Consider the following 9,136-nt stretch of genomic DNA (forward strand, 5'->3'; position numbering starts at 1 on the left):
CTTTAAAATTCAAGAAATATTTGATAATGATCCATCTCATTTTCTGGTTAAATACACTGGAGAGAGACCGGTGCTGGAGAGGGACGCCTTCAATTGGTGGCACCGATAAAACCGTGTAATGGAGCTGCTGGTTATATAAACATTCTCCAATCCCCTACCAATCCCCTCAGAAGAGGATGGTTAATTGCCAGGGAAGGGCAACTTCATCCTGTTGTCCACTGGGTTCTCATCAACTCACCTACTGTTTCTGACTTCCTTCAACCTCTCTTTCTTTGCCACACTGTTGCATTTTATTTCCTTACAATCGGTACTTCCTGGTCGCTGTTCTTTTCAGTTAACCGCTTGCATCCCTCCTCCATTACGACGGACGCATAACACCCCTCTGGCAGCACACTAATTCACCTTTTATCTGCAGAACTTTCTTATGAAAGAGATAACCGATCCTCGCAGTCATTTAATATATGTTTGCAACAGGTGAACTCTGGAATTGCCTTTGTCAGTTTGCATTTCCTTCTGTTTACGATTTCCAATCTCATAACTGGAGTGATTCCAGGCATCTCGAAACGAAGATTTCTTGAATTCGCCTTCCCATCCCCCTTCAAGGAACCAAAACTTTTCGGGCTTTCAGTCTTTGATTTATTCTACTTTGCATAAATAAGTCTGTCTGCCCTCTTTCAAAGAATTATGTGTGTGTGTGTGTGTGTGTGTGTGTGTGTGTGTGTGTGTGTGTGTGTGTGTGTGTGTGTGTGTGTGTGTGTGTGTGTGTGTGTGTGTGTGTGTGTGTGTGTGTGTGTGTGTGTGTGTGTGTGTGTGTGTGTGTGTGTGTGTGTGTGTGTGTGTGTGTGTGTGTGTGTGTGTGTGTGTGTGTGTGTGTGTGTGTGTGTGTGTGTGTGTGTGTGTGGAAGCAGACTTCGTAAAATATTCGCTTAGCATTCTCCGTTAGCTCACTGAATTATAGAGAATAATTTCTGACACTTTCTGATAGCTGTAGTAACTCTACTTAAATTTTCATTTCTCATAAATGCTCGGTGGCGGCGACCATCATACACTCATTTGATGTAGTGCAGCCTACTTCTTCCTTCACCTTTATCATTCTGTTTCTGTGTCTGCTTTCCGCCCTTCCTGCTTCTACCTTTCCTTCGTGTCGCTTTTTATTACCCTTCTTTCCATTTCAGAAAGCTATATACTGAGTGACAAGTCTGATGGTTTCCTGTAACCCAGGAAGCCATTTACAGTTCTGGATGGTATCCCAATCGAGGGGTGAAGTCTAGCCTACAATAATGCGGCATCCATTATATGGACGGTGGCTTGCTTGTGGTTGACGCACCTACTCGGTCAAACAGATTCGGAATGAACATGATCAACAATATATGCCACATAAATTCACATTTTTTCCATTATTATTCGATTACATTCGTTGTAATGTCTGTGTTGGATCTTACCTTTAATTCATGTCCAGTTCTGCACCCCTACGCATATCTGACTTCCTGTAGTATGTAATAAGTTGCATGCCTCATATTTCGCACAAGATTGACAACTTTCATCACTTTTCTATAATTCATTGAAATTTAGGTAATATTCTCCACTCAGCTTAGGAATGTGTTTCGTATTTCAATTATTCCTGACATTCCCTTCACTCAGACCGGGATTTTTTTTTTTTTATAAAACCTTTACAGGCAGTGTTGCCATTCATAGGACATGTTTGCTAAAGTTTAATATTTCACCTTTCTCCCCGCTGCTGCCATGGCCCTTGTCGGCCTTTAGCATTTTGTCTATTTAGTGTCTAAGTATTAAAAATACTTTATATATATTATGACTTGCTGCTGGAGTTGCAATATTTTTCCCACGTTTCAGATCTTTTGGAGGTTAGTAGTGCGAAAGCAAGTCTCGGACAGGAGTGATGAAAAGGGAAAAGAAGAAGGAGGAAGAGGGGCAATAGAAATTAGGGAAGGAAGTGACAACGGAAGAGAGAGTTTAGGAACAGACACAGGGGAGGAAGAATGGTAGGAAGAAAGAACGAGAAAGAAAAAAGACAAAGGAGAAAAGCAGACAAATAATTAAACACAAAGGAGTTTAAGGAAATTGGACGCGAAAGAGTAGGGCAGGTAGTAGATAAGGGTGAAGAAAAGAGCCTGAATAAAAAATCATTTATACATCTGTTTTCATCTGATCGAAGTACCAAAATAAACTTCCATTTATGTGCAAATATTCTTAATAACACTTTCGATGAGTTTAACACTCTAGTTCTCGAGGGACATGCTGCCCAGTGTTTTATGCAGATCACTGGTGGCAGGAATTTTTGATGGTATCTGCCTCTGGCTGCCAAGAGAGTTGATAGAATAAGATATAATGTAAGTGCTGTTCTTTTCTCTGTCACCATATTGTAACGCTGATCCATTTTTGACGGATATGGTTTATGATAAAGGGATTGTCTGTCTGCCGGAAGACTGGATTGCTGACCATATGATTAGAACCATTTTAAGCATCTTAATATTAACTTTATCTTTTGCTGTCCTTCAATATTGGCCAACTGGAAGTTCTTACAACCCTTCTGTAATTCCAGTACATCTGCTGTCAGTGAGAGAACTTTGATGCATGGCAATATATGCTGTATATCGATGTATCTATTCACAAGAGACAGTGTGTAGTGATACGTGTCTTTATATCCATGCAGCAATAGCTGGAAGCCTTAAAACCAAGGAGGAAATGGCTACGAACACAACGCCCCCATGTCATCTACTTCTCCAGCATCAGAATGCCATATCTCCATCTCACATCGTCTTCGTTAATATTTCATCCCTCCTCTTCATCATCAGTTTCTCTCCCTGACCCTCTTTCCTACAAACAATACACTCTCCTAGTCGGTCTGTCATTCTCCAGTCTTCCCACAGAGCCAAACCACCATAGGACACGTCAAACACTTTCCTATCCACTCGGATTAGAGAAAATGAGAGCCGACATGAAAAAAACAAACATCCTCCCCTCCCGAACTGTATCACCTACCTCACCACCCTATATTTTTGGACACCCTTCCCCAGGCACACGCAAGACACACCCATTGTACAACCCGGATGCATCCCCCACGAACCCAAAACAGTTTAAACACGCAGCTGTTGGCGTGGTAAAAGCCGATGGTGGTAAAATTGTGACGTACATAAAATTTTCCGTATCATTATTTTCGATTTTATCCTTCAACAAAGTGCAATGGCTCAGTACGTGAGAGACTGAATTACATATTTGGGGACACACACTAGGTCTGGCCGCGCCTGTGGATTCAATGAAAGAAAAAAAAATGAAGAGTGGAACAATAGGCCAAGAGAAAAGTAAAGAACGTGTCGAAAGAAGACAAATAAATAACACGAAAAAAAAAAAAAGTAAGGTGGGAGTAAAACGGAGACAAAGGGAAGCGTAAAGGATCTAATTAGGTCTCACAAAACTCATATGCTTCTTAAAACTGGGTACGTGCAAGAGAATTAGAAAAGAGAAAAATGTCTTTGTCTGAAGTGTAAAGTGCACCGAACCACTTAGAAGTAACGAGAGAAAAGATAAAAAAAATACAAAAAGAAACAAAATTTACGCCTTCACTCGAGCAGCGACCGTCTTTCTATCTGTGTGTGTGTGAGAGAGAGAGAGAGAGAGAGAGAGAGAGAGAGAGAGAGAGAGAGAGAGTTTTATCCGATTAACAATAAACATGATGAAAGTCTATCTATCTATCTATCTATCTAAAACCAGACACCTTAATCCAGTAGGTGGCCACAAACAAATTGCCTCTATGTACACGTGTCCCCTGCCATTCCGTTGACCTCCCCAACTTGCACAATCTCTCTCATATACCTCTCTACTCCATCCCTCCATTTCAATCTCGGTCTCTCCCTTCCTCTATCCTCTTCATCTCGCTCTCATACACTCTCCTGGTAAGTCTTTTACTCTCCATCGCCTCCGCATGGCCAAATCACCTCAGTATATTTCCCCTGACACTTTCTATCACATCCTCATCCCCACCATAACATTCCTTCACTTCCTCATTTGTCAGTCTGCCTCTCTATGTAATTCCACATGCTCCTCTCAATATAATTCATTTCCACTGCTGTTAAAGTTGACTTCTGTCCTTCCAACAAGGTCCAATCATCGCTTCCATATGTTCTAGTGGGAATCACATTACTGTCATGCAGCGACTTGTTTTACGTCCATGCTCAGTTCCCTGCTTCCTATAACTGCTTTCAATGAACCGGCAACCTCTCTCCCCTGCTGTGCCCTTTGCAGTACTTCATCCTCCAAACTTCCATCCTTACTCATCACACTATCTAAGTACTTAAATGCACTCACATTCTCCATTTCCTTACCATCGAGCCTTATTGTGCATTCAGTGATTTATTTCTCTTGAAGAACACAGCTTTGCTCTTCCCTACATGTATCATTAGATTCCGTTTCATACATACTCTCCCAAACTCATCCAACAAGCCATGCAGTTCTTCTTCGTCTTCTGGGAAATAATACAGTATCATCAACAAATAACACAACAGGAAGTTTCTAAACAGTGCCATCTCTCATTAGGGTTACGCCAGCTTCCACTGCACTATGTTGAATCTGTTTTATATCAATCCACGTAGAAAGTGAACAACCATGGAGAAATGACACATCCCTGCCCCAGTCCAAATTCAGTTCACCATCCACACGCACTGCAACCCTAGCACCCTCATACATGCTCTCTTCACGACATTCAGCAGAGATTGCTTCCAATTTACTCTGTTATTTTTAATAACGAATGAAGAAGAGAAGGAACGTTGTGGGGTGGATGTGGATGTGGTTGAGAATATTAGGAGAAATACACTGAGGTGGTTTGGACATGTGGAGAGAATGGAGCATGACAGACTAAGAGGGTGTATGTAGGTGGGGTGGAGGGAGGGAGAGGGAGGGGAAGACCGAGGATGAGGTGGAGGGATGGAGTTGAGAGGTATATGAGGGCTGAGGGAGTGAGTTGGGGGGAGGATAGTCAAATGGTGGGTGGCAGAGCGACTTGGAGGCATTTTGTCTGGGGCCACCCTTTGCAGGATTAGGGCGTCGGGCTATAGATATAGATTTTTAATATTTTCCACATTCTTTGGCTATCCACTCTGACATAATGCTTTCTCCAAATCCATGAAGTCCATTCAAGTTCTCTTCCTTATCCAGAAACCTTTCCACTGAACACCTTGGGATATAGATTTACACAACATCCTTCCTTCCGGAAACCTCCCTCTTCTTGCCCTAATAATTCCTCTGTTATTTCCCTCCCTTTGTCAGTAGGTATCCTGGCATAAACTTTTCGACTTTTACCGAGGAGACAAATCCCCCTATGACTACCACACACATCTTTTTCCTCTGTTCCTTTGCACGGGGCAATAATTATACCTGACTTTCAAATCTCCAGATCTCTGCCATCCTACCAGGCCAATCTGCACATCTTCCATTTCCATTCTACTTCTATCCCTCCCCCGAGTCCCCCATCCTTCAGTATTTCACCATACGCTGCATCAGTTCCTTAGGCTTTCCCCATTTTGATTTTCTTCATTGCTTTCACTACTTCCATCCTACATATCTCTTCCACCTTTTCCCAGCCACTCGCCAGCCACTTACACTAGTGTTCTTTTCCTGTCTGTGTTAAACAGTACCTTAAAGTGTTCTCTTCATCTGCTCCCATTTTCTCCCTTCTCCATCATCAGTCTGTTACTTTTGTCTTTCACTCCCCTACTACAGGAAAAGCTGCAAGTATGGATGGGTGTGCTGTGGAATGACTGAAAGGTGGTAGAGCAACTACTGTTGAGTCGTTAGTAAGATTATTGAATGTGTGTTTTGTGAGAGGTATGGCGCCAATTGACTTGGCAAGTGATTATTTGGTTCCATTGTATAAAGGTAAGGGTGACAAGTATGAATGTGCTAGCCTTAGGGGTGTAAGTCTGTTGAGTGTTGTAAGTAAGGTGTATGAAAGTGTTCCAGTGAACTTCTGATAATCCGGCATATGATGGTTTGGAAAACCCGATAATTTGGAATTTTCAGCCCAGGATCATTTTTAGCTTTTCGGGGTAAAAATCGAGAAAACTCGGGAAAAAAATCGAAAAATATTGAAAAATAGCCAAAAGCGTTGCGCCAAACTATCCAATTCCCACCTATGCCGACTACACTACATTACAGTAAAAAGGTAAGTAAAGAAAACTATAATTTTTTAATTATTATAATTCATTACTATTTTTTGGGCTGCAAAATTTCAGATACCTGTCTAGTAGTCCGGAAAATCTGATGATCCGGAAGGTCCACGGGCGACTGTATTCTGGACTAGACTTTTACTGTAATTAAGGGAGTTAGAGAGGGTACAGAGGGAGTGAATGGTGATGAGCAGTGTGGTTTTAGGAGAGGAAGGGGATGCGTGGATCGGGTATTTGCTGTGAGACATGTGTGTGAAAAGTATTTAGTGAAAGGTAAGGATGTGTTTCGGGTGTTCTTGGATTTAGAGAATGCGTATGGTAGAACTGATAAGGAGGCTTTGTGCATTGTTTTAAGATTGTATGGACTTGATGGTATGTCGCTAAAACGAGTGAAAAGTTTTTATCTAAATGGCAGAGCATATGTAAGAGTGGGAAATATGTGAGTGATTGGTTTCCCGTGAGAGTGGGTTTGTGGCAAGGATGTGTGATGTCGCCTTGGTTGTTTAATATTTATATGGATGGTGTTGTAAGGGACGTGAATGAACGCGTGTTAGGTGGAGATTTGAGTCTGATATTGGCAGAGAGTGGAATCTGAATCAGCTGCTTTTTGTGGATGATACTGCACTGGTGGCTGATTAGAGGAGAGATTGAGTCTTGGTAGAGTAGTTTGGAAGGGTGTGTGAAAAGAGGAAATTGAGAGTAAATGAGAAAAAGAATAAAGTGATGAAGTGTACGAGGTTGGTAGATGGTGGAAGGATTAATGTATTTTTGAATGGTGAGTTGCTTGAGGAGGAAGAGTGTTTTAAGTATTTAGGGTCACATGCTGCTGTGGATGGAGAACAGATGCAGAAGTGAAAGTTTAGAATGAGTGAATGAAGAAGGAAAGGTGTTGGGAGGAATGAAAAAAATGTTTAGATGTCGTTCGCTTAGAATGGATGTAAAGAGAAGGCTGTGTGAGGGTGTTGTGGTACCAACTGCGTTATATGAGGCTGAAGCGTGGAATATGGGTGTAGCAGAGAGGAAAATTTTGATTGTAATGGAGACGAGGTGTCTGAGGAGTATGTGTCGAATGACGCGTATGGATCGAGTGAGAAATGATGAAGTGTGAAGGACAACTGGAGTTGTGTGGGAGATGGCTGATCGAGTTGAGCAGAGGGTGTTACGATTATCTGGGAACATGGAGAGAATGGGTGATGGGCGATTGGTGAAAAAGATAACTGGATCGGATGTGAGAGGAAGATACGAATAGGATTGATGGAAAGTGTGAAGAGAGCGTTGGATGCGAGAGGAATGTCTGCCGAGCAAAGAAGAGTGGCTGCACATGATAGGAATGATTGGAAAGAAATTGTGAATGAATAAAAGATGATGCAGCCCTAAGGGGATATTCTCCCGCATTTGATTTGATCAGCTGATCACGTCAGGTACGAGTAAGGGGAAGGGTCTATCATGATGTGACAGGGGTAAACCACCTCTGCTGTCTGGCCCTGGTGCAGATGTCGCTGATTGCACTGCACAGTTGACCCTCGTGTGGTATGGTTGGTGAGGATCTGTTTTTCTCCCCTTAGGACAAAGATGCGAATGAATGTGTGTGTGTGGATGAGTAAATTGGGAGTGTGTTGTCCTGTCTTGGCTACCTCCCTTCCTCTGGGAGAAGCAGCCTTCGTACATAGACAGATAGATAGACTATCTTCTTTATCACCGTCTTACCCTTTTAACCTCCTTCCAAAACACTGATGAAAGTGCTGAGGGTAAATCAGGGAAAATCAGGCATCGATTCTGAAAGTAATCAGTCAAAGGTCAGGGCCAAATGAGAGAACCAAATTTCAGTTCGTATGTCTAGGTGTGAAAAAAAAAAAAAATTAAACGGTTTTGATACGACTTGGTCCACATGTGGTGGACGGGTTGGGGATCAGCCAAATGACCGACTTGTTTCTGACAACAATAGGCCAAAGGACAAGGTCTAATGCAGGCCTGTAGGCAGGGAGAAGAGGGTAGAGAGGGTTGGACCATCCTCCCCACCTTCCTAGTGCTTCACTTTCTCAAGGTTTGTTTTTGAATATCAGTGCTAAAATGAGTCACTGTTCATTGTTCAAAAGTTTTGTGCTGCATCTCAACGTTGCTTACACATACACACAGACCCCCACGCAAGCATGGCTGTGATGGATGTCTAGATTCAGAAGAAAAGCCCCCTCCCCCCTCTTTTCGAAAAATCTGGCTATAGGCCTGTAATGGTAAGAGAAACTTGAAGAGTTTTTATCCGATTTTCACCAAACTTTTTTTGAGGGGTTCGCAGTAACTCAAGAAAGGAGTTCTGTTTTGGGAATAATCAGTCAAAGGTGAAGGTCACAAGGCAAAGTTGAATTTTGATTCATGTGTCTGTGGAGAATACAGTATACCTGAAACAATTTTGATCTGATTAAAAAAAAAAAAAAATAGACGTGTTGAAAATCACCGAAGAAGTCAACATTAATTTTTATAACAATAGTCTAAACGTCAATGTCACATGGCAAGGTTAACATTAGCAACATTTATCTGCATCAGACCGAGCTTTGTGGATGGCATCAAGGTATGGCAAAAATAAGGAGATAGGCTACTATCTGTGGAGGGAAAGGTCAAAGTTCGAGATCACTGTACGAGGTCACCAAAAATACTTTCGATTTCATTTGAACCAGCCTTGGTGGAAGGGTTAAGGGCCAGGCATAAAGATTAGTAATTAATTTTGAGGGTAATCAGTCGAAGTAATGGTCACAGAGCAGCGTCAAATGTTCGGCCATTAGACCACTTGGTGGGCGAGGGTGTTATGCTTTCTAATTTCTCCTTGTATACTAAGAGTTGTGACCATGAAAAACTGTTGTATTCCTTCAACACTGATATGGAAATTACAATATCCATATCACTTATTCCACGCTTTCTAAAACTACCCAGTCTACCATTATGTTTTCCTTTAATTTCGC

This window comes from Coenobita brevimanus, chromosome 72 (genome assembly GCF_032717465.1).
Source record: "Coenobita brevimanus isolate Jiangsu-jjx chromosome 72, ASM3271746v2, whole genome shotgun sequence".
In the NCBI taxonomy this organism is placed as follows: domain Eukaryota; kingdom Metazoa; phylum Arthropoda; class Malacostraca; order Decapoda; family Coenobitidae; genus Coenobita; species Coenobita brevimanus.